Consider the following 26,407-nt stretch of genomic DNA (forward strand, 5'->3'; position numbering starts at 1 on the left):
AATTTTCAGTCATTCTTTTTCTTGGACAATTTTTTTCTCCCTAAAGAAAAACACGAAGTCTAATGTATGGCATATGCCTTGAATTTCCACTACAGAGGCCTTGGAGGCAGTGGAGGGTTAAATAGACCTGGGTCTTGCACCATCTCTCCAGGCCACTGAAAGAGCCTCAGGTTGCTCCTTAATAAAGCTCTGGAGACTCACTGTGGGTTGGTTAGACTCACCTAGACTCTCCCAGGGAGATTTCCTTAATGTTGGACTAACCATGACCAGGAGCTGGTCAAACCTGTGCCCCTACAAGTTTACTGACTTCTCTCTCCTGTGCTTGTTAGCAACCAGTGAACTGAACCAAGGCAGCTCATACTTGTCTCACCTTAAAATTCTGTTTGTCAAATAGCCATTGCATAAGGAAAGGTCAGCACTTTGTGTTCTGAACAGTTTACTCTAATCATTTCTTAAGGTGGACGGAGTTGAAGGTTTTTAAACCAGTTTTCAGACGTCAAGGAAATGGTTCTGTCTTTGGATCAGGAGTGAAAATCTGGTGCCTGGTTTTCCTTCTGCTTTGTTCCATTTCCACATGCTGCTGCCTCCTAAGAGGAACTCCACAAATACTCATTCCACCAACAAGTCTTCAGTGAGCATCTATTATATGTCACACATTTGGTAAAAGAATAGCTAAGTTTCTGCTTGTGACTGAATTTGAAAAATTTACCATCATGATCATTGAAAAGAATATCAAACCACACAAATGTATGCAAAAAGTAAAAATTCCTCCTATCTAAGTTCCCAGGGTTAACCACTATTAGTAATTTGTAGAATTCTCATATACTACACTCTGCATGTATACCAAAATTTACTTTATTTACTTAAGCAACCGACTTCTGCTGTGTCTGCACACCTATCCCATTTTTTCTACTAGTTCTAAGTTTTCTATGCTCTAATTGTATGGTAATATGCATAATTTATCTTTTTTTCAAATTGTCTCCACTGTATTGGAATACAATAATGCTGAGAAGAAAAGCCTTGTGTTTATATCCTGTATTCTTTTGGATGCATACTTGTGAGATCACTTTGGAAGAGTGAAATTGCTGAGTCTAAGGGTTTATTTGAGGGTCTTCAAAAAGTTTATGGAAAATACATATTATGGAAAAACTATACCTGGATTTTGAAATTTTGCACCAAAATAAACTTATCTTTTAATTCAATTTTCTACAAATATTTTGATGTAGTCTCAGAAAATCTTTAGGTGCTCTGTATTTACTTCCCATTAACATTGTGTGCACTGAAGATCTGTTAGTGACATACAAGGTACAACTGTCTCTGGTTCCTACCTGAAAGGGGCCTATCTGGGGATCTTGAGACCCTATCAAATCAATAATCAATTGCTACTCTTTGAGGAAATGATTTTTCAGCTATGCAGTGAGCAGCACCCAGGGTAAACTGTGAGACATGAGGGATTGTGTTCCAACGGCAGGGAGAGTGCTTAATCTAAATGTATGCCCCACACCATGGGATCTGCTTACTTTCCTGCCTGCACCCCATGCTCCCTCCCATTTTTTGTTTAGAACTCACTATGGCTGTAAACAAATAAACAGCATATACACAAAGGCTGCCCTCAAAGACCTTTCAAACTGAGTTGGAGAGACAGAACACAGATGGCTAAAAAACAAACTAAAAATACAAGTCAGTATATAAAAAGCAGCAAGTAAATATAAATAGTAAGCATCATTATAGCAGGCAGAGGAAGGAAGGAAAACAGGCTGGAGTGTTCAGGCTTCCAGGCAGAGACTCAGTGGGTGTTGGATGTGTGAGATTTCTCTAGGTGGGGGCCGGGGTGGGTGGGGACATAACTGTAGAAACATTAGAGCCAGCTGACAAGAGAAAGATCCCATGGGAGAGTAGAAAATGGGGGGTGTGTACCCACTTTTATTTCAATAGTTGGAAGTGAGTAGGGTTTATACTGCTCTTTGAGATTATTTGAGATACTTGGCAGAAGTTCATAAATATTTCATTTTTGATTTTTGGAGTGGTAGAGGCGGTGCAGGTAGGTCATTAAATTGCTGAGAACCAGGGAAAGCTTCCAGCACTGCTGTCAGGGGCAGAAAAAAGCACCTATCTGCAAACACAATCACAAAAGTTTGCCCAGGATTTTAGTGAGCCCTTCCTTCTACCAAAACTTCAGATCGCGTCCCATAGCAATCCATCTAGAGAACACGTCAGCCAGATACACCTGAGAACATCCCGGGGAAAGTGGCTAGGCAATGTGAGACACAACCAGGATTCGTTTGTTTACGAATAGTCTAACTCCCAAGGCTGGACACAGGTGAGTAAACAACTTTGCGTGGCCGGCGCGGGCCCTTCCAACTTTCCCTCCACGTCTTCGGTTGGCCCAGCGCACATCGGTGGGGGCGAGCCTCTGCCTTTGTCGGACCTGAAAGAAGCCACGCTCTGGAAAATGTGAATCAATGGGATTCTTTCCGCGTGTATAACTGGAATCCCCTGCAAGCGCCGGTTGTGCTGCAGAAAAGATACTCTTGCTCCCCACCCCCTCCTTGCTTCTTGACAGTCAGTTAATAAAGACTCAACAATAAGCAGCTGCCAGTGATGTCATTTGGGACTTTGTCCACGGAGCTTGTATTTACAAGCTCGGAGCAACCACGGAGCCGCAGCCCCGGGAGCGAGGCTCCGCAAACTCGCCGGGATCCGCCGCGGGACCAGGCTGTGGCTGCGGCTGTGCAGGGAAACCGAGTCTGTCTGCTCGGCGCGGACTTTGAACGCTTCAAAGAGAAAACAGGAGCGCGCGGAGGAGATCTGTAGCTGGAGCGAGTTGTTGCAGTTCCCGGCTCTGTCTCCAGGACTGGGATATGTGTTGACTGAGGAGCTCACTACAAGTAAGACTGCTGCTTTATTTCTTTTTTTTAAACAAAACTTTTGTAGCAGTTTTTCCTTATTTATACATCTTGCTTTCCTTTTCAAGTGAGCTGATGCTGTTTACGTATTTCTGTGGCCACTCCAGGCTGCCACAACAAGTATGCATTTGTTCCAAGTAATTAATTATAGTGCACTGAAGTTGATTTGGGGTTAGGTGAAATCTAGGAGAGCCAGCACTGAATTGCTAATCGGGATTGTTGTTTGTTTTCTTAAATAAATATCAGTTAACCAAACAAAAACTATTAGGTTGGCCTAGGAGTTTGGTAAAACTAAACTAGTCTATTTTTACATTCACTGATGTGTTGAAGGGGGAGCCCTGGTTTTTCTCTCTGGTCCTTTTTGGGGCTGATGGCTTTTCTATATGTGCTTGTTGTTTGTAGTGCCTTGTCCCCTCTTGCCTACAGCCTCTGCATACACACCTCCCTCTCGCACCCCAACTCATTCTTTAGTTTGTATATATAGAATTTGTATATATAGGAAACTGTATTTATAGAAACCTTCTATTAAGAATTTTTTTGTACTGAATTTATGGAAAAATGTTCGATGTTCTGACTTGTCTTCCCAGTTAAGAACCTGAGTTAATGTACTACTGGAAAAGTCAAACTTTGACACTCAGCTAGGTCAGCGCACAAGATGCACATCCTCTCTTTCACTTTCCTCGGGGTTCTTTACAACTCTCTAAATATCTGAATAATCTCTGGAGTTGAAGTAGGAAGAGTAGGCTCTGCATTCCATCAGTCTGGATGGGGGCTTCCTCTTACACCGCCTGCACTGGCCCTCTGTGAGCTGATCTCAGTTGCCACCTGAAGTTCTGCTTAAGAGCCGTGGGAAATTGTCTTTCTGTGGTTCTTGGAGCTCCTCTGTGTCTGTAGTTCAGCCCTTTGCAGCCAGTAGCAAATCACCGCTGATTCCTGCCCTCTAGACCTGACAGTCACTGTATGGATTGGCAAGAAGTGACTGTTAGCCTGTTAGCTCAAGCACGCGAACCCCATGACTCACTGCGGGAGCCTGGCTTGCTTCTGAATCTAGCTGCTCTGCACCCAGCCCATGAGTGCAGTGACAGCCCTCAGTGCCTTTTCCTTAGAGGCCAATGCTGAAAGGTCCTGAAAAGTTCCACTGTTTTCCAGAGTCTTAAGGTGGGCAACCTCCTGCCTCTTGTCAGCTCCCATTTTTTTTTCCATCACCTCACACAGGCTTGAATATGTTTTATGTATTAGAACTCAGCAATCTTTAAATTCCTACTTAAGACAAGGGATTTGGTGCAAAAACAGTTGTCTAACCATTAGTCAAAGTTTATCCTTTTATAGAAGGAGAAACTGAGGCACAAGAGAAGTGATTTGGCCTCAGGCACCCAGCAACAGGATGGCAGAGCCACAGCTGGAAACTGAGTCTCTCATTCCAGCATGCATTCTACTTTCTAGGTTCTCAAAGATGAAAAAAGACGTAAGACTCATGGTTCATATGGGTGGTGTGCAGGTATGCAGGTGTGCAGGTGAAGGTGGTCTGGCAAAGAGAGAATGTTCCTATTCTATCTTAGGCTCTTTTACTCTATTACTCATTGTTTTTGCTAGCCAACCAAAGAGAACTCTGATTATTTTACAGTTGATGGCCTACAGGCAAGGGAGGCTGTTGTGACAGTTGAAACAGCACGCACAGAGACTGCCCCATACAGGTTGGGATGCCTCAGGCGATCTGCAACTCTGCTACTCTGTGTTTCTGCTTTACATTCTACTCTCAAATTTCTCTTCATTAACTGCAACCTGCTTTTCTTCCTCCTTTTTAGGGCTCTTCTTACCCATGGAATCCCCTCTTCCCTTTTTTGTTGAGTTCTCTCCCTCTGCATTAGTTTGCTGCAGGCTGGACCTCAGATTTAAAATCCATATTTGCCCCACTGACTCGGGCATTCCCCTTCTCCCTGAGGTCTTCCTTGCCCTGACACTCCTGCCTTGTGGACTCCCCAGAACAAGTGATGATTTACCTGTTAGGACCCCTATGGTATCTTATTTTTTTAAAAAATTATTTCTTTGAAATGTAGAGTTAGTGAGTGAGAGTGAGAAAGTGAGAACACCATATATATATATATATATATATATATAGAGAGAGAGAGAGAGAGAGAGAGAGAGAGAGATACTCCATCTGCTGGTTCATTCCTCAAATGACTATGGCAAATGCCTGCCCAAGGACATGTCTTAGCACTTTTTTCATCCATAGCCCCTAGCACAGGATAGTTGTTGAATTATATTTCCATCTTCCTGCATCAAACATCCAGGCCTCTGCATTTGGTTGGCAAAATGATCACAGATTGTGTTGAGTGGCTTTAAATTCTTCACTGCTGTTGAAGTCCCTCAATTTTAGACTTCTGAGCATGAAAACAAGTTTGTTCTTAACGTGATCCCTACCGGTCTACCCTCACTTATTTCTCTTTACTTTGCCACCTGACCTCATGTCTATTCCATAGGCTCTAGCTCATGAGACTCCTCTACTGAGGAGCAGCATGGCTTAGTGATAGGAGACCTGGGTTCTGGAACCAGATGCCCAACTTGAGCCCCTGATTCCACCACTTGCTGGAGTTATGATACTGGTGAATTCACATCCATTATCTATTTCAATTTCTCACCTTTAAAAATGCAAGATGAGAAGAGGGCTCACTTCATAGCTGGATAGGAAAAATTAAATATGTAAATACAACTAAAATATGTAGCACGATGCTAGGCATATGTTGAATACTAATGACCGCCAGCTATTGTTTATAGTGTTTACCTATTCCCATCCCAGACTTAATGAATCAGAATGTGGTAGGAATCACTGGCTTAGCTATAAGGAACTGCTTTCTGTTATCTGCATATGCTGGACTAGCATGTCCTTTTAATTAATTAAATTTTTAATTTGTTCAAGAGTAAGAGAGACAGACATACAAACTTCCATCCCTTGGTTCATTGCCCAAATGCCTGTAATGGCTGGGGCTGGGTCAGGCCAGATCCAGAAGCCAGATCTCCAAAGTGGGTGGCAAGAACTCAACTACTTGAGCCATCAACTGCTGCCTCCCAGGGTATGCATTAGCATGAAGCTGAATCAGGAGCAAAGCTGGGACTCCACCCAGGTACTCTAATATGGGATGTACATGTCCTAAGCAGCATTTTAACTTCTGTACCAAAGGACAGGCACTCACCCCTGTATGCTCTTTAGTATCTCTCCACCTTTACACACCCTCAGCACCTCTGAATGCACCCATTTTATCCTCCTACAGCTCTTCTACATATGTTCACCTTATCTATCTGTTGCACCTCTGCAGACACCCACCTTATCCTCCAGGCTCTTTTTTTTCCTTAAAGATTTATTTATTTGTTTGAAAGGCAGACTTACAGAGAGGCAGAGGCAGAGAGAGAGAGAGAGAGAGAGAAAGAGAGAGAGAGAGAGAGGTCTTCCATCTGCTGGTTCAGTCCCATCTAGCTGCAACAGCCAGAGCTGTACTGATCCGAAGCCAGGAGCCAGGAGATTCTTCCGCATCTCCCACACAGGTGCAGGGGCCCAGGGACTTGGGCCATCTTCTACTGCTTTCCCAGGCCATAGCAGAGAGCTGGATGGGAAGTGGAGCAGCCAGGACTAGAACCAGTGCCCATATGGGATGCTGGCACCGCATGCAGTGGCTTTACCCACTATGCCACAGTGCCAGCCCCCTCCAGGCTCTTGTATGAACTTCCCTTCCTATGCACAGCTTTTCATGCTCCACTCAATGTAGGTGGACATCCCTTTGCCCCATGGAACTGTGTGATGAGTGCAGACCTGCAGGCTGATCCCCAGAACTTGACACCCACTGTACCTGGTATTGTCTTCAGGAAGATTTTTATTGAGGTGAAAAATACTATTCACCACATTCTTTTATTCCTGCTGGACTTCCTGTCCTATCCCTCTTCCTTTCCTGTGATGACAGCTGTGATCTTTCCTTTACTCTGAAGCCTTCAGCTGTACTCCAGCTCCTCTCTCAGTGGGGTCTTCCCTTCACACTTATCAGAGAAGTTTGTGGTCTTTCATTCTGAGTTACTTCCACGTCCCTCTACTTCATCTTGCAGCATCACCCCCTACCTCACTGTTATTTGTTTCAGATAAAGAATTGATCACACTACTGGAATACTTAAGCAGTGTGCCTTTGCTACTAGGTTCTAGTGAATCTGAGGTAGGGTCATTGAGATGCCTACCAAATTTATCATAGCTCAACAGCTGACACAGTGAGTGAGTTCCCATTAAATGATGAAAAAAATGCATGAGTGTGTGGCTGATGAGCACTATAAAAGCAAATTTACAGTATTTTCTCCCTGTAATCACTACTGCATTATTACTGTGATCATCATATTCATTGTCCATGCAAGGATACTGAGGTTCAGAAAGGTTAAATATCATGCATAAATCACTAGGACAGTAAGAGGCAGAGGCAGGATTTGAACCTGCAGCATTACTCTTTACCTTCCACTGTGCTTCTGTCAGATATGGAAGGCTAATTTTTTAATGAGTCCTGCCCTGGATGGAGCTTTGGTCTTGTGGACCTGGACTGATTTTACTAGATAAGTAGTAAATCAGATTAGCACCTCTAAGTGCCACCCAGTTAGCTGAACTGGTGATTCACATGTTCTCTAGTCTTCTACAGTGTGCAAAGCCCATGCTCAGTCCTTTGGTGTTTTTGTTTTGTTTTTTAATCTCAAATTCAAATCTCCTTACAGATGAGCCCATATTTATGGCTAAACATCAAGATTATCTGCATTCTTGGTGTGGGTGTTGGTTGGCTGAGTTCAGCTTGGTCAAGAGTATAATTGAAAGATTAGGTAAAAAGAAAAAAATAGAAATACTAGTTGGCCATTTGATTAGTCCCTAGAAAAGTTTACCAAAAGACATGGCAGTGTTTTGTGAAAGCAGATTTGAAGTGCCAGGAGGGTTTAGACTGAACACTGTGGCGAGTCATTGAACCAGTTAAGCATGAACTACCTTTAAACTTTATTTTTCTCCAGTTCTCTAATTCTACAAAGTTTATGCCTTTGGAATTTTGGACTCCCAATTGTGCTTCCTTTATAGATGAAATAATAAATCTCCTGAATACATAGAACATTACCCACAACATTTGCAATGCTCCAATACATACTTGTGTAATGAAGTGTATCATGTCCGTTTGGAAGCCTCAGTTAAACAAGGTACTTCCCAGTAGTTACATAAATTAATCTTGGTATTTCAGGGCAAGAAACCAGATCTCTCCTCTTAGAAATAAACCTTACTGGATTAGTGATTCCTTTGAGTAGAATTTGGATGCACTATAGGAACCCAATGGACCAAGTTCAAGAGGAAAGTCCCAAACCCATTTTGGAGTACAAGCTTGGATAACATGGGAGATAAATATTATGGTGTTGAAAGAAGCGCTCTTAGTTCTGAAATATGGGAACAAGTGTTACTGTTGAGATGCTTGTCTGACAAACCACCGCACAAAGGGTACTTGCTTCATTTGTCAACTTGAATCTGGAACACAGAATTGTTCCAGGCCAGCCCAAAAGCAATGTCCCAAAAAGGTGTCCAGTGTCAGTGGTAACTGATGTTAAAAACTTTAAAATCAAAATTATACATACTCATAATTTTGACAATCAAAGGGCACCAAAGCATTTATCCATATAGATGAACATTAATACTAGATGATAGTGCTAACATGTTCATATATATGAACTTGTGTGTCTGTCTACGTTGCAGTCCCCTGAACTATACCTCTCCACCTTTTCCTCAGACCCCATTTTTATGTTTTCAGCTTCTTTTTATGTAGCATTTCTAAATAATGTTTTTATATGTACAATAGCAAATTATTTCCTATTATTGTAGCAAATTATTTCCTATTATTTCTTAGACCTCCCAAACCTTCTTTGTGTCTCAATATAAGTATATCACAATTTTGATTGGTTATTTAGTGCTATGATTGTAAATGTCATCACCCCTTGGTATCCACTGAGAATTGGTTCCGGAACCTCTCACAGATACCAAAATCCTTAATGCTCAAGTCTCTAATATAAAATAATAAAGTCTTTGCATAAAACTCATGTACTTCCTCCGGAGTATGTTACATCTCTAGATTACTTATAATACTTAATACAATGTTGTGAAATTATGTAAATTGTTGTTATACTGTATTATTTAAGGAGTAATGATAAGAAAATTCGGAATATTTTCTACACGTGACTGTTTGAATTCGTAGTTGAGAATCCCATGGGTACAGAGGGTCAATTATATTGATGTTGAGTCAAATTATTTATTTATTTATTTATTTTTTTTTTTGACAGGCAGAGTGGACAGTGAGAGAGAGAGACAGAGAGAAAGGTCTTCCTTTGCTGTTGGTTCACCCTCCAGTGGCCGCCGCGGCCGGCGCACTGTGGCCAGCGCACCGCGCTGATCCGATGGCAGGAGCCAGGAGCCAGGTGCTTTTCCTGGTCTCCCATGGGGTGCAGGGCCCAAGCACCTGGGCCATCCTCCACTGCACTCCCTGGCCACAGCAGAGGGCTGGCCTGGAAGAGGGGCAACCGGGACAGAATCCGGCGCCCCGACCGGGACTAGAACCCGGTGTGCCGGCGCCGCTAGGCGGAGGATTAGCCTAGTGAGCCGCGGCGCCGGCCCAAATTATTTATTATAATCACATCTTTTTTCTATTAGAAATATTTTCTCTTAAATTATTGATTGCTTCACTTAAAATAAATTTAGGATCAGGCATTTAGCCTAATGATTAAGATGCTTGTGTCCCACAACCAAGCACTGGGTTCACTTTCTGGCTGTGGCTCCTGATTCCAGCATCCTGCTAATGCAGACTGTGGCAGGCTGTGATGGTGGTTCAAGTAATTGGGTTCCTGCCACTCATATGGGAGATCTGGACTGTGTTCCTGGTTGCTGATTTTGGCCTTGGCCTAATCTTGGTCATTGTGGACATTTGGGGAGTAAACCAGCGGAGCAGAGTTTCTCTCTCTCTCACTCTCTCTCTCTGTATATATGTATGTGTGTGTGTGTGACTGTGTCTGTCTCTCTCTCTCAGATAAATATATTTTTTAAAGGGCAGGCATGTAACCTAGAGGTTAGCACACTACTTTTTATATTGGAGAGCCTGGGTTTGATGGTTTGATGCCTGGCCATAGCTCATAACAACAGCTACCTGCTAATGCAGACCCTGGGAGGTAGTGGTGCTGGGTAAAGTAACTAGGGTCCTGCCACTCACATGGGAGACCTGAATTAAGTTTTGGGCTCTCAGCTTTGACCTGGCCTGGTTCTGACCACTACAGGTATTTGGAGAGTGAAACCAGTGGATTGGAGTGTATGCTGTCTCTGAAATAAAAGAAATAAATTAAAATAAATTTTTAAATTTACTTAGTTTTCTAAAAGACTCCATAACTAAATTTTCTCCTTTACTCCTACAGCCTTTGACAAATATTTCTCTTCTTTACATGAGTAATTAAATCCTTAAGTCACCATGCACTGTTTTCTTTTGCCAGTTGTCAAGGATGAGAAGTTAATTATTACTCTGCCTTATCAGAAGTGACCTGAAATACCTGCATTCAATGTTTCTTTTATTTTAATTATAGTCAGTTACTCATATTTGGCTCAACAGAAATGATCTGGTTTTGGTAGTAGGTAAATAACATTCATAATTTATTTTTATTGTCCTATGAATATTCAATGCATCTTAATGTAAGAAATACCTCTTCTTTTTGAGTACCTTTGACATCTGGAGTATTGTTATCAAAGGAAAGCAAGTGATCCTTCATGCCCTGTTTCTTTCTGAATAGCAGATGCATGGCCCACTCAGGCTGGCAGTTATTCCTTCCATTTCTCATTTTCTTCTCGCTGAATGTTCAGCCCAGATTTATGTAATCAAGATGGGAGACACAGAACTTTGTTACTGGGAGTTGTCAAGAGTTCCCTTAAGATAATGCCAAAAACTTTACCCTTGAAGTCGGTCAGTGTTTTTGAGATTGCCAGTAGGGGGCCTTGTTAAACTGAGTAAAACTTCATACACAGATTCATTGCCAACAGTCAAAGCCACTCTGTCAAAGATGCCGTTATTTTTAGGATTCCTGATTAAGAGCAGCAAAACCGTCCAAACCATTTTTAACATGCATTGTATTTTTTTCTCTGTGGAGAAGTTAGACATTTTACTTTTTCATTTTCTATTTCTTCTTTGGAGGAAATTGAGGAATTCACATAGATCATTAGTAACCCAACAACAAAACCAGGGCTTTGAATGCTCACTCATAAAATCTAAACAGGGCATTCCTTTTGGAGTTGGAGCGCGGTCTCAGAGTCTTTGGGGGAACAGAGCGTTGGCTGTTGAATGTGGAGGAGAGAAATCATGATTGTCATATCATAGCACCATTTGAACTTGCCTCCTACATTTGAGTGGGTTCCACTCTCAACCAAAATGGGGTTTCTATTCCCTGAAGCTTGTCCAGAATCTTCTCACTATGTGTCCTTAGTTTGGACCAGGGAAAGAGAATACAGACCCTGAGAACTTATAGCACACTTCATACTCACTTTCCAGGGAAGGGGCATTTGTAAGGAGTTTGTCTCTTGAAAACTGTTCTCTTGTGATTCCCCTGCCTGTTTCAGCTCCTCTTATTCACCAGTTTCTCTGTTCCCTCTTCTCCCTGATACATTCTCCTTGTGGGGGAGGGGTCACAATTTCTTTAGGAAAGCTTTCCTTACTTGTTATATTAGGAGTTTTCAAAAATGTTCATGAAAAATGCGTGAGGGGAAAACTATATATGATTTTCAAAATTAAGTTAACTTTTAATTCCATTTTTAGGAACTTTTTGAAGTATCCTAATGTATTTTGGTAGCACCATATACTTTCTTTTCATAGCACTTAACAATAGTATAATTAATTTGCTCAACTCTTTTGTCAGAAACATCTCCCCAGCAAGGCTATATGTTCCATGAAGACAGAGCCTGTATCTGTTTTGTTTCATATTGTGTTTAAAAACAATTTAGGTACTTATGTGCATTTATTTAAAAAAAAAAAAGTGAGAGAGGAAGGGAGGAAGGGAGGGAGGGAGAGAAAAATTGGGGAGAAAGCAAGAGAGACAGAGACAGAGAAACAGAGAAATCTTTCATCTACTGGTTTATTTCCCACATGGGTACAATAGTCAGGGCTGGGTCAGGCTCAATCTGGGTCTTCTATATGTAAGTGGCAGTGACCCAAGTAATTGAACCCTCAACTTGCTGCCTCCCAGGGTGCGCATTAGCAGGAAGCTGGAATTGGGAGCAAAGCCAGAATTTGAACTCAAGGATTCTGATTTGGGATTCAGACATCCCAAGTGGTGTCTTAACTACTGTGTCAAATGCCCACCCTCTTTGTTGGTATTGTAGCCTTAGCGCCTTGAATAATGGCTGGCACATGGTAAGCACCCAACAAATATTTGGTGAGTAGACAAGTACAAGCAAGCTTTTCATTTAATTAATTTAATTAATTAAATTAGTGCTTTCTTTTCTCCATTTTTATACTTATGAAAACATTCACTTTTATAACTCAACTGATGACATTCAAATCTTGCAACAGCAATTGCCTGTTGACCTAGGGTACAAAAACATACTGTTCTTTCCCTAACTTTCATTGAGAGAGTGCCTCTTTATTTACAGTAGTACAATGCTCAACATTCATGGAATTAATCAAATGTGGGTTCTGGGTATGTATGAGTATAGATGAACTAAAGAACAGACAAGGACTTCTTTTCTTGATGAAGACTGGAGGAGTGAGAATTGGAAGTCATCCTCAGCTGAGTTTTAAGCCCTATTATGTTTCCCAGGTTGGGCTGAATTTCTGGAGACCTGTAAATGGTGAAATACTCTTTTGCCTAAAGTCTACGTGGTACACTAGAAAAACCAGGGTCTTTGGAGTCAGTTGATGCAGATAGTGAAATTGCAGCTGTTACCTGTGTGACATTTATCATGAATGTTCCTGGGTTCCTGTATCTGATTTATTTTCTGTTAGCCTTGGGTGAGTTATGTAAACTCATGAAGCTTTGATTTCTCATCTGTAACATGTAGGAATACTAACAGGGATCTCATCTCAAAGTATTGGCACTGTACCTGGCCCTAGTATGCTTTCTGCATGCATTGTCTCATCTAATTCTCAATAGCACTCTGAGATTATTCATCCCATTTTATAGATTAGAAAACCAGCATGCTTGGAGGTTTATCTGCTTCAGATTATACAGTGACACTTTGAAGAGGATAGGATATTTAAATTGTATTAGCTTCTTATAGGATCATTGTAAGGCTTAAATGAGGTAAGTACTTGGAGTACCTTCACAAAAAGAGATCCATAATGGATGGTGACCATTTTTACCATAGAGGCTATTTTAGGTGCTTGTAAGTAATCACTGTAGGGAAATAAGAGAGTTGATGACAGTGCTGTGTGTCCAGTCTTGATAATTTGTTGTTTAACCCTAATGTCTAATGTCAAGAGCTCAGTTTTCTCAGTATTTTGACACAAATGAGCATTTGCAGTCCCGAACAACTGCCAAGGAAACTGCCCACCCCCATACCCTCCTGGACTGTGAATGCATTTGTTATGTTCTCACCATATGGGCATATTTTTCATTGCTCAACACATTGCATCTGTTTATGTGATGCCCCTGGCTTTATCATCTCTGCTTTTTGTTTGGCAAAACTGCCAAATCCTATGGTCTTCAGTCTGTATAGAACTGCTTGTTTAAAGTGCAGTGGAACCAGGTTATGGAGTTGGAAGGGTGTAGGGGTATCCAGTCCCTTTTGATGGGGTTGTAATTTGATCCCCCTTTTCTGCATCCCTGGGCCATCTTCCCTGGCTACCTCTTCCTCTTCCCCATCTCTTTTTCACCACTGTTTTTCTCAGCTTTCTCCTTGTTGTTCCCCCTTACCCGATTTGCATCTCATCTCTTCCTGTTTTCTCACCCCCTTTGCTTTTCATCTCCCTCCCTCTTTATCTACATTTATCTCCCCTCTTTCTCCTTCCCCTTTCCAGTGTAGAGGAGAAGGGATGAAGATGATGACTAGTGTTTCTTAATGGGTCAGATGTCAGAGGAAAAGGAAACCATTTCAGTCTTCCACTTCTCTGTGTTTTTCAAAGGCCTTGGTCCTTGTTACAGTGCCAATCCTGTTAAATATAGGGCATATCCAATTTACAGGTTGGAGGAAGAAAAGACCAAAAAGGATCAGGCAGCTTGAGAGGAGTTTCATCTGGACAGAGTATTGGGGTACCCTGCTTTTAAAATCCTGCCCCAAGCCAGCTATAGGATATGGGATTACGTGGCCCCATCTGCAGTGTGAAGGGGTCAGATCAGATGGTCCCAAAGGCCATTCCCGGTGCTGTGGTCCTTTTATTCTTAATCAACAGGGAAGTGGCTCAGGGCTGGGCCATGTGCATGGCCATCCTGGGATTCCTGGCAGGGTCTGTGATGCCCAGAAGTCTTCTGTTTTCCCAAAGTGCCGAAGCAATTCGTCACTGCACAATGCTGTGTCCTCACAGCAGATGTGAAAGGATCACCCTGGAAGGGTGTTTCTCCAGAGAATCTAATTATAACCCCTACAGAAGATTAACAGATGTTATAATTGTCTTTTCCCTTTGATTAAATAGTTTCTGCATGAGTAGTTTTCTTAGATTTTCCTTTTCTGTTTTGTGTGAGCTTTATAAAGAACTGACATGTGTCTCCAATTTTCTAGAGAAAGTTCCTCAGTGGACTTAGTAAGAATCTTTGTAGATTCATGATTTCATATTCTCTCTCTCTCCTTCCTATGTCTTTATGTCATTATGTATGTTTACATGGAAAACCTGGCATGGGAGAAGTCTGGGCATATAAAAATTAAAGTGTTAGCTAGAAAGAGAGCAGGGTGGCAGGAACAAGAGTGTGGCCTAGAAGCCTGATTCTCTCTCTGCTGGTTGTCTGTGGAAGTGCTTGATACCCATGAATGTCCTCTGGCAAGAACTGTACCAAGTGGGGAAGAAAATTTAGCAAAGCTTGCATAGCAACCAAGGATGCCAGTCACCGAGTGTCCAAGTAAGTGTGGGGACAGAGAAAAAAACCGGCATCCTAATAGAAATATCTGCAGATTTCCCTGGTAATATTTGTTCTGGAAAGAGAAACTATAAGCAGAAGACTTAACAACATCAAAAACATTACTTTCATTCCATTATTTAGAACCCAGGATTCTTTCTTCTCCATTAGGGATGTGGTTTGTGTTCTGTCACTCATTTGTTTACCTCACCTCCCATTGAGCCCTTCAGGAATGATGTACCACTAACTTTGCATTGATAAAGAAGGCTTCTTTCTCATTTTTCGAGTTAATTGTAAGGAAGGGCTTCAGACATTTGATCAGTTTATATGGTGATGAAGACAAGAGGAACAGAAGTAAGAAATACTGAATCTAGTCTTTTGGAGGAGTCTTATAGTAATCTCTACCACCCCACCACCACCATCAAAACATCTGAAAAGGGCTCCTACATCAAGGCAAAGTACAGTCCTTTGTAAACTAGAGAGTAAACTAAGCAAACTATAATTCTATTTCACTGTTTGCATTATTACTAAACCTTTGAAAAAAATGGGCCCTATGTGAATTTTATTGCATCTCTCTTGTTTTTAAAAATATTTGTTTATATGAAATGCAGAGTGACAGAGAGAGTGGAAGACACAGGGAGGTGGGTGGGAGGGAGTGAGTAGGGAGAGAGAAAGAAATTTTCCACCTACTGGTTTACTATACAAATAGCTGCAACAGCCAGGCCTGATGAAGGACTAGGCTGAAGTCAGGAACTAAGAACTTCATTTTGGTTTACCACATGAGTGGCAGGGACCCAAGTACATTAGCCAGTTTCCAGTGCCTTCCCAGGCATGTTAACAGGATACTGAATCAAAAGCAGAGTAGCCAGGACTTGATCAGTTACTTTTATGTGTGATACCAGTGCTGAAGCAATAGCTTAGTCCACTGCACCACAATGCCATTCCCCCCCTCCCCCCCGTCCAATCTCCTGTTTCATCTGTACCTGCTGAGAAAGAGGAGGGAAGATGAACATTTTCCTAGTGGACAATTTATACATAATGCATGTGCTACTGGAGAATCAGAATAGAATATCTTTATGAGGCTCATAATATTTTAGGGGAAAGGAGATAATCCCACATAGGACATTTTAAAAGCATTATAAACAGATCAATAGGATTATTTTCTAAATGAATGATCAGAGTTTTGGCAAGCTAAAAGGTTTTATTTATTTATTTATTTATTTTTATTTTTATTTTTATTTATTTATTTTTTTGACAGGCAGAGTGGACAGTGAGAGAGAGAGACAGAGAGAAAGGTCTTCCTTTGCCGTTGGTTCACCCTCCAATGGCCGCCGCGGCCAGCGTGCTGCGGCCGGCGCACCGCGCAGATCTGATGGCAGGAGCCAGGTACTTCTCCTGGTCTCCCATGGGGTGCAGGGCCCAAGCACTTGGGCCATCCTCCACTGCACTCCCTGGCCACAGCAGAGAGCTGACCTGGAAGAGGGGCAACTGGGACAGAATCCGGCGCCCTGACCGGGACTAGAACCCGGTGTGCCAGCGCCGCAAGGTGGAGGATTAGCCTACTGAGCCGTGGCGCTGGCCAAGCTAAAAGGTTTTAGAGTTGGTGACTAGAATCTTGAGCTCATATCATTTGAGAAAGCCGTTCTAGAACCTCTGTTAAATGACATTGGCTAAAGAGTAGATTTATTAGGGTATTTAGGGGAGGAAATATATTAAAAATTTTTTGTAGTATAATAAATATTGGTAAGTGTACCTAATTGTACAACTTGATCAATTTCTTCAAACTGAATAGACTCATATCACCATCTCTGAAACCAGTAAATATCAGCAGTAACCCATAATCCCTCCTAGAGTTCCCTTTCATTCCTACTTCTAAGGTAATCACAATGATGACTTTTAGTAACAAAGATTAATTGTACCGTTTATGTACTTCATGCAAGCAGAATCACATAGAATGCATAATTTTGTATCTAACTTCCTTCATTCAAATTAAGTTGTGTGACTCATCCACAGATTTAATTAGAGATTTGCAAGCTCATTGTTGTATAATATTCCATTGTGTTACTGTACCATAATATATATTTTTTTTAATTTTTTGATAGGCAGAGTGGACAGTGAGAGAGAGAGACAGAGAGAAAAGGTCCTCCTTTGCCGTTGGTTCACCCTCCAATGGCCGCCACGGCCGGCGCACTGCGCTGATCCGATGGCAGGATCTAGGTACTTCTCCTGGTCTCCCATGGGGTGCAGGGCCCAAGCACTTGGGCCATCCTTCACTGCACTCCCTGGCCACAGCAGAGAGCTGGCCTGGAAGAGGGGCAACTGGGACAGAATCTGGCGCCCCGACCGGGACTAGAACCCGGTGTGCCGGCGCCGCAAGGTGGAGGATTAGCCTAGTGAACCGCGGCGCCAGCCACCATAGTATATTCTTATAATAACATTTGTCTGTCATGTTTTAATCAATGAATATACAAATGCCTGTTGAATATTGTCTATGTATGTATGTATGCATGCATGCATGTATAACTGCAACATTGCAAAGTATCTAGGAGACACTGCAAAACAGCCTTCCAAGTTGATTGTGCAAATAAAGGTAGTATTTTAATTTACTCAAGAGAACACTGCTGCTACAAAATGTTGTAAGTGAAAGATGTAGGAATAGCCTAATGTTAGGCAGAACTTCATTCAGAAATTCACAGAGAGAACATGGGACCTTATGATGTAGGTTCTTGTCCCTGAAGGTCACCAGATGGGGATAGAATGGTCTTCAGCGAGAAGGAAGTGAACTAGAGTGTTCCAAGGTTTTTTTCTGTATACAGTTCTTGTGTATCTAACATAGAAAGCTCCATGGAGACTACAAGATGAAAGAGGTAGAAAGGTCGATTTGGTGGACCAGATGGTCAGATTGTTGGGATAAAGACTTAAGTAAACAGGAGTAATTGTACAGACAATGCTGTCACTGTGAATAGGGACAGAGGCCATGCAGAGAAGGGAGACAGCTCTATGGTCCTGAGCAGGAAGTGGTGGAATTGAGTGGGGTCATAAAAAGAAATAATATGTTGGTAGGTGGAAGAAAGAACAGTTTGCGTGCAATAACATGTTCATGTAAAGTACGAATTGAACATAGGTTGACACAGTTCCTTCTCCTGCATGCTTAGAACTAACCATGAGAACTGTAAAGCAAAGCAGAGACAGTGGTCAGCTCTGAAAGAGATCGAGTGTTTCCTGTGAGATGCTCTGGGGAGAAGTAGATCCACAGGGAACTGACAAGCCACATTCACTAGGACCATAAAAGCAAGGCAGTGTTTCTACAAGACCCCTTGGCAGGTCTGCAGTGCTTCTAGTTTTGCTCCTATCTCCTCCACGATTTGGTTGCTCTGATTCCTGATTTAAATTAACCTTTGTACTTCATTATTTTTACCTCCTCTGAAACAGCTCATGCTGCTTCTTTCCAGTGAATTCCTGTAATAGGTATCCCAATCTCCTAGCCCATGCTACCTGATATCAGTCAAGCACCCCATTGAACTAATTATCTGTCATATCCATGGGGCCAACATATCCCATATTTGGAAAAGAGTTACTTTGGATCAAATTCCGTATGACTCTATCCTAAGTCTCTCACATTATTTGATGACATATTATTCATGGTTCCTATGTAAAGACATGAAAATTATCTTATAAAAGTCAGTACTAAGAACTTATTAGTCTTCCTTCAGTGTTCATGGGGGATTAGTTCCAAGAACCACCTCATCCCTAAGATATCAAAATTCATGAGTGTCTAAGTCTTTTATGTAAAATGATGTAATATTTTTATATAACCAACATATATACACCCATGTATATTAAACCATGTCTGGATTAGTTAATTATAATCTCTAATAGAATTTAAATACTGTATAAATAGGTATACTGTAGTGTTGTTTAGGGAATAATGACAAGGAAAAAAGCTGCACTTGTTCAGTACAGATGCAGTGTTATTTTTCAAATATTTTTAGCCCATAGTTGGTTGTATCCATGGGAGTAGAATCCATAGATTTGAAGATCTGACTATTCTAAGAAACCTCTGATCTTTACTTCTTTTCACTGAAACTTCCAGGAAGCTCAGAGCCAAATTTGCATGTTTGATTGTTAGTGTTCTGTTGGCTTATGTATCCTTCAGATTTACAACTTCTTACTCTTTCATCTTTGTTCTTTGTGGTAAGGAGAACATCATGATGAACTCCAATATCCAGGTTCTTTTGTATGTACACCTGCTGTATATTTCTCTTCATTTGAATGTGGACAAGACGTGACAATATGACATCTATAACTCTTGTGATTAGGTTGCGTTATGTGGCAAGGGTGGAGGGACATTTTCAGTTGTAATTAAGGTCATTGATCAGTTGACTTAAGGAGTAATAAAAGGAGATTGAACCTGCCCTAATTGGAAAAAACCCTTAAAAGAATGCCTGGATGTCAGAAATCCTCTTGCTGGCACTGAAGCCGCCGTGAGTTCTCCTGCCACAAGGAAGTGAATTCTGCAAGTAATCGCAGGTGCTGAGAAGGGGACACAGTGTCCCAGTGAGACCTTGGGTCCACTGACACCTGATTTCAGTTGCTGAGAGCAGAGCAGAAGTCCCAGCTGAGCTGTACTCAAATTCTTGATTCATGGGGACTGTGTATTATTTTTTCACTAAACTGATGTGTTATACTGCAGTAAGCAACTAATAAGATAATCCATTAAAAATGGGTGGCAAGATGTATTATGAAAAAAAATATACCCAGATTTCAATTTTTACAGCAAAAATAAACTTTTAGTTCCATTTTCCGTGAAAATGCATATACTTTCACTTATCTCTATTTCTGTTTTGATTACTTACAAATTGTGTATGTATATAGTCTCTCTAATTCCTTTGTGAGTTGATTAAAATTGAAGGGATTATGCAGTCAATTAAATAGCGTCCTAAATGCCTTCACTTCTGCTCCAGGAAGGGCAGTGCTGTCTCCTCCCAGGCAGTAAGCTCTTTCCTGCTTCTGTGATTGGCTCATGCCCTTTCCTCCCATTGAATATCCTCTGCTGTCACCTGCCTAAACTCCATCTAAAAGTAGAGACCCAAATTCAGTTCCACGTCCTCCATTAGTCCTGAAGTTTGAGTTTTGGGGATCCCTTCCAACCCACCCCCATTTTTTAATCACTGCAGGTCTGATTCCCAGTCTGAGAGTTGCCAGTAACTGCATAATCATGACAGGGAAGTTTTTTTGTAAAATGAAGATTCCCCTCATTCCCTTCCTCTCTGCCTATGCCAGGAATCCTTCTTGTTTCTGAATTTTGGAAAACCTTTCCAGGTGATATCATGGGACTGCCAAGTTTGGCAACAGATGCCCTGTCTTGCTTATACAAGTCAACTCTGTAAATAATGTCCTGTGTGATTCACTGTCTGTGCTTAAGGCTCTCAAAATTTTAAGCTGTATTTATAGCTCACCTCTACCCTGACAACATATTGCATATTTCTTAAAATAATCTTAACCTTTGCTTTATTATTTTCTCACTTATATCTTCCCTTTGGCTTTAGTTCCTTGGGTACTTATTTTGTCATTTTTTTGCATGCATTTTTTAAAGTAATCACAAAGTTTGGGAGAATGAGGTTAGAAATAAATAAATAAACAGAAGAGCAATATACTATTCTCTAATACCTTAATGCACATGAATCTTTTTTCCCTGGAAACAATTCAGCCCTCTACTGCAAGGGATCTGTCTTATGTTTTCTTCATGCTTTCATTCTTGTACAACCAGCATATAGGAACAGTGATCAGAAAACTAATGATTGATAGTTGGACTGATAAGAAAGATTCTTATGTTGTGCAGATTGTGCTTGTTTCTCGGTTTTATTCTCTGTTTCTTTCTCTACCCTCCTCTATCTTTTGAAGCGTATAGCAGAGAATTGCTCTTTTTCCTAAATTGAAGTATCCCGGACTAATACAGTATGGAGCTGCAATTTTTGAGTTTAACCTATTTTTTTTTTTTGACAGGCAGAGTTAGACAGTGAGAGAAAGAGAGAGAAATAGAGAGAGAGAGAGAAAGGTCTTCCTTCCATTGGTTCACCCCCCAAATGGTCACTACAGCTGGCATGTTGTGCCGATCCAAAGCCAAGGAGCCAGGTGCTTCCTCCTGGTCTCTCATATGGGTGCAGGACCCAAGCACTTGGGCCATCCTCCACTGCCTTCCCGGGTCACAGCAGAGAGCTGGACTGGAAGAGGAGCAACCAGGACTAGAACTCAGCGCCCCAACCGGGACTAGAACCCGGAGTGCCGGTGGCTCAGGTGGAGGATTAGCCAAGTGAGCTGCAGCACCGGCCAAGTTTAACCTGTTATACATCATGCTATGCATAAGGCACGTAGAAAGACTTAGATTGAGCAATAATTATTTCACTTATGGTAAAGTGTTTGCAGAATTGGAAACTTGGGACTGTTCACTTAAAAGGAGAATTCTTTGTGTCTTTCAGAGTATTTAATCTTCCAGAAGTGCATTTGCACTGAGGTGTTATTTTTTAACCTGCTGGTGCCATGAACAGTACATTTTGGGCACAGTGTGGTAGGGAGCACCACAATGTGGGGACTGCCCTTTCCCTCCCAAAGCCCCATTGAATGTGCCACATTCAGGACAGCAGCCACACCATGACGCCAAAGCACACTACCCCGTGATAGCCCCTGAAATTCTGTTCCACAGCCTGCATTTGGTGAATAGAGCATAACTGAGCAGGGCAGCAGGTTTATCATACAGTGCTGGGGAATTCTCTAAGGAGGATCCACAGAGGCAGTCATGGGAAATCGGATAAATTGTACTCTTCTAAACATTACGTTTGAGCTCTGTCTGCTGTTTTGAAAACATACAATCTCCTGGGCAATGATGAGTCCCCTGACAGCACCTCTCGTGCTCTCTCACTCGCTCGCTCACTCTCTCTCCCTCCCTTGCTTGCTTGCCTACCTTATCCTTTCTGCAACTCTTTTTATTCAGATACTTCTCTGTGGGGGTACTTTTTTTGCTCTTTGCTTTCACTTGAGTGTATTTGACTGTATCTAAGGTCTGAAATCAGCTGTTACAATTAAGCTGTGTTCTGAGTCTGTGTGTGCATGTATGCAAGCCCACACGTATAGGGGTATGCCTATGTGCATATGAATATGTATGTTTCAGAGCTTCTGTTTCTGGCATCTCAATCAGACAAAACCACACTGTTACTCTTTCCATCCTCAGATTTCCAACTTCCCCTAACCAAGCTTACAAAACACTCCATCAAGTCAGAATAATTACAGATAATTTTAACAAGTGATGTGAATCTTTTCTGTTGAAATCGGTAGTATCTTGTGATAAGTGGTTTTTGTGCTGTTTTATCCAATTTCATTTGGACCATGCTTAAGCTATTGTAAATCTTTTCAAAAAGTTAAGTGTTTGGACTATTGAATTCTTTCTCCATGATGTTTTATTGGGAGGATGCAAAATTCTTACAAGAGACTTCTAAAATGTTTCATTTCTTGGGCCAGGTACTGAGTGTTTATGGAAGTATTGTAAGGTTGTAGATTCTTAAAATTGTCTCTAGTAGTGGGTTCTTGGTGTACTAGCCACAAAGTGGATTGGACTTGGAGCCTGCCCTTGTGTGGTGGCAGAGCTCACAGGCAACTCATAAACTCTGAACCAATTGTTACTTAGTAGAAACAACATTATGTTTTTAGAAAGCCCGCCTGTCATTCAGTTAAATCTGTGTTACATTTTTTACTCTCAGCCTTGACCTCCTGCTGACTAAATCTGTGCTGACCCTGGGAAGAGCAAAGTTGAGGACCAAGTGTGGGTCAGCTTCTACTGGGGGGTGTACCTTTGCAAGTCTCACAACCTGATTTAGCAATTTTTGCATCTTCTGCCGCAGCAACTTCACTAGAGATTTTGCTAAGAATAACCTAAGTCAAACGTTTACTATTCTAAATCAGATAAAGAAGGAAATTAAAAGAAGAAAAAAACCCAGCTTTAGCCTCAACTTCTCCACACTGCTTCCAATATTTAGTTCAATCCTTTTCTATTTCCTTCTGCGTGTCCTTCCCAAGGCCTGATTGGGAATTTTCATAAACCTTTGTTTCACAGGGATCCAAAGGACTTCTACATTCTAGCATACCTTTACTCAGACTTTCAAACCCTGTGCCTTGAAGGTGAGGTGTTGACTAGCAGAGCACAGAGGAGTGTAGGTGCAGAAGCTCTGAGTTAATGACATTCATCAGAGTGAGTTGAAAGTGAATTATTCTTAGGCAGGAGATATACTAAGTGAGATGCAATTTGACTCTGAAAGCTGATAGTTACATTTTTGGGAAGTTGTAGGCATCCTGTGTGCCTTTCTGAACGAAAAATACAAGCAATCATTTGGACAGTACAGGAAAGTGACAGTGATTTACATTAATCAAAATTTAAATGTATTCAAAATGAGAGGGTACCTTTAGCTTTTTATCCTAGAAAACAGTTCATTCAGTTGTATGAAGTATGCACAAGAATGCACATTGCAGCCTCATTTGTAATAGTGGTAAGTTATTTACTGTCTAAGTGTCCATCAGTGGGGAAAAAGTAAAATAAATAATTCTTTGTCTATACTAAACAGCCCATATATTCAGTAAAAGAATGCGGAAGAGGGCCAGTGCCGCGGCTCAATAGGATAATCCTCCGCCTGCGGTGCCAGCACCCCGGGTTCTAGTCCCGGACAGGGCGGAGGATTCTGTCCCAGTTGCTCCTCTTCCAGTCCAGCTTTCTGCTGTGGCCCGGGAGTGCAGTGGAGGATGGCCCAAGTGCTTGGGCCCTGTACCTGCATGGGAGACCAGTAGAAGCACCTGGCTTCTGGCTTTGGATCAGCGCGGTGCGCCGGCTGCAGCAGCCATTGGGGGTGAACCAACAGCAAAAGGAAGACCTTTCTCTCTGTCTCTCTCTTTCACTGTCCACTCTTCCTGTCGAAAAAAAAAAAAAAAAAAGAATGCAGAAGAGCTATTTGTGCTTTGACTTGGAAAGACCTCTGTAACATAGTAAGTGGGGAGAGAGGGAATCAAGTTATCAAAACTATGTAGAATAGGGTATGAGTTATGTTTCAAAATATTATATACTTATATATATAAACATATGTTTGTAAATGGTCAGAAAAAGTTCTTGAAAACAAATGGTGGAAATTTTTTTTTTTCATGTTGGATGGCTATAATTGAGAATGTATGAAGAAGAAACTTTGGCTCTTTTCGATGAAGTTTTGTTTTGTTTTGTTGACAGGCAGAGTGGACAGTGAGAGAGAGAGAGACAGAGAGAAAGGTCTTCCTTTGCCGTTGGTTCACCCTCCAATGGCCACCGCGGCCGGCGCACCGCGCTGATCCGATGGCAGGATCCAGGTACTTATCCTGGTCTCCCATGGGGTGCAGGGCCCAAGTACTTGGGCCATCCTCCACTGCACTCCCTGGCCACAGCAGAGAGCTGGCCTGGAAGAGGGGCAACTGGGACAGAATCCGGCGCCCCGACCGGGACTAGAACTCGGTGTGCCGGCGCTGCAAGGTGGAGGATTAGCCTACTGAGCCTCGGCGCCAGCCTTCCATGAAGTTTTCAATGTAATTTTAACTTTTTGCTTTAAAAATAAAATATAATCATGTATAACTTTTGAAAAAAACTTACATATGTATGTTTGCCTATATATCTATGTTTACTTATATGTGATATTCTGAAGGAATATTTTATGAATTGTGAAGAAGAGATTTATTTTTTCTAAATAAGTGATCTGGGATAACCAAAGTTGATATAAAAGCCGAAGAGAATCTCATGTTTCCCTGAGTACATTGCAATTTCTAGACATGATAATATTTAGGTCAGGGTACAAACCTAAGCTGTTACAATACAAGTCACCAGCTATTTCTAAGTCAGTGGAAGTAGAATCGTTATTTAAAAAGAAATCCACTGCACAAGAGTCTCACTTCATTTCAATGCAGTTGAGCTCATGTCAGATATTCAGAGATGAACAGAGAAATGGCTGTGACCTCTGTCCTCAAGAGTCTTCCCTTTAGTGGGAAGAACAGGCAAGCACATACCTATTATTTATTTATGGTTCCTCACAATAAATAAGGCTGAATGAAGTCCTCAAGAGGGAAAAGAGTTGTGGGCATACAAAAAAAAAAAAAAAAAAAAAAAAAAAAGAGAGAGAGAAACAAACGTTGATTGTGCTGTTGGTTCTCTGCTAATCCTTCATAAGGATTATCCCCATTAATCCTTACTTCAGTCCTGATTGTAAAGAGTATTGAGATCCTACTTATGGTATATGTCGTGTTATGATTTCCATTTTATAAATACGAAATGTTGCGATCCAGAAAAGCTAACGTACATATGCAGTGCTATGACACCAGACCTGAATAGCCTCTGAAGCCCCTAGTTTTCGACACGTGCCAGGACTGCAGCCAGAAACAGAACATCTCCAGATTTTGTCCTCAAATGAGTTTCACAGGTATATCCTCCAGAGGTAATTTAAGTAGTTAAGTATCTCATTCAACTAATATTTAATGGGAAGTTTTTGTTTTGAGGCCATGTTGGGCTTCAAAGAAACCATGAATCCTTCAAATGATTCTAAAAAATGGACAGAATGTGTATAAATGTTAAATGTTTGTGTTTTTCCAAAGTGTTGGGTATTCAGCTTCCTCTGATCCTCAAAATTCTCAATAAATGTTGACCTAATATGACTCTTTCAGGAAGAATACATTTTCTATTTCCCAGGAAAAGATGTGGTAGTGAGAATTTTTTTCTTTTTACTTTCAAGATAAATAATTACATTTATACCGTCAACATTAGTGTAATTTTCAAAGGCAGTGGTAAAGTTACTGTTTTGGAAAGATTTGAATGGATTTTCCCCAAAGTAAAATTGGAATTAAGCTTCATGGTCCATTTTTGTTATCTTTTTTGGCAGTCCAAAGAAATGCTTTCTTTAATTGAATAAGATTCAGATATTCAATCGAGGCAGCAATCTTGAAATGATGAGAGTATTTATTTATGTTTTAGTCTCTTAAAAACTGTGTTTTTCTAAGGTTATGGGAGTTTAATGCAGTTTGCTTGTTAGTTAGGGTTCAATATATCTTTAGCAATTTTTTTTCTACTTGTAATTTGCTAAGATCAGTATTTTTTTTAACTTTTATTTAATAAATATAAATTTACAAAGTACAGCTTATGGATTACAGTGGCTTCCCCACCCCCCATAACTTCCCACCCGCAACCCTCCTATCTCCCATTCCATCTCCCATTCCATTCACATCAATATTTATTTTCAATTATCTCTATATACAGAAGATCGATTTAGTATATATTAAGTAAAGATTTCAACAGTTTGCACCTACATAGAAACACAAAGTGTAAAGTACTGTTTGAGTACTAGTTATAGCATTAATTCACATTGTACAACACATTAAGGATAGAGATCCTA

At 41.2% G+C, this 26,407-nt stretch overlaps 1 protein-coding gene across 7 annotated transcripts in view; it reads left to right on the plus strand.

Annotated features, from left to right (window-relative positions):
* The window catches only part of NCKAP5 (NCK associated protein 5), a 1,067,666-nt gene that overhangs the window by 100,854 nt on the left and 940,405 nt on the right, over positions 1-26,407 (plus strand). For 5 of the 7 annotated variants that reach the window (XM_070071010.2, XM_089329316.1, XM_008258498.5 and 2 more), the window contains exon 1: positions 2,208-2,888. The exons of 1 other annotated variant lie outside the window; for it this stretch is intronic. The gene's annotated coding sequence lies outside the window, so the exon portion shown is untranslated. Of the gene's footprint in view, positions 1-2,205; positions 2,889-26,407 lie in introns of those variants that run through there. One more of the 7 variants, XM_051849629.3, reaches the window with a different exon arrangement.

Source organism: Oryctolagus cuniculus, chromosome 3 (assembly GCF_051225735.1).
Source record: "Oryctolagus cuniculus isolate XC-2025 breed Fujian yellow rabbit chromosome 3, ASM5122573v1, whole genome shotgun sequence".
NCBI lineage: Eukaryota > Metazoa > Chordata > Mammalia > Lagomorpha > Leporidae > Oryctolagus > Oryctolagus cuniculus.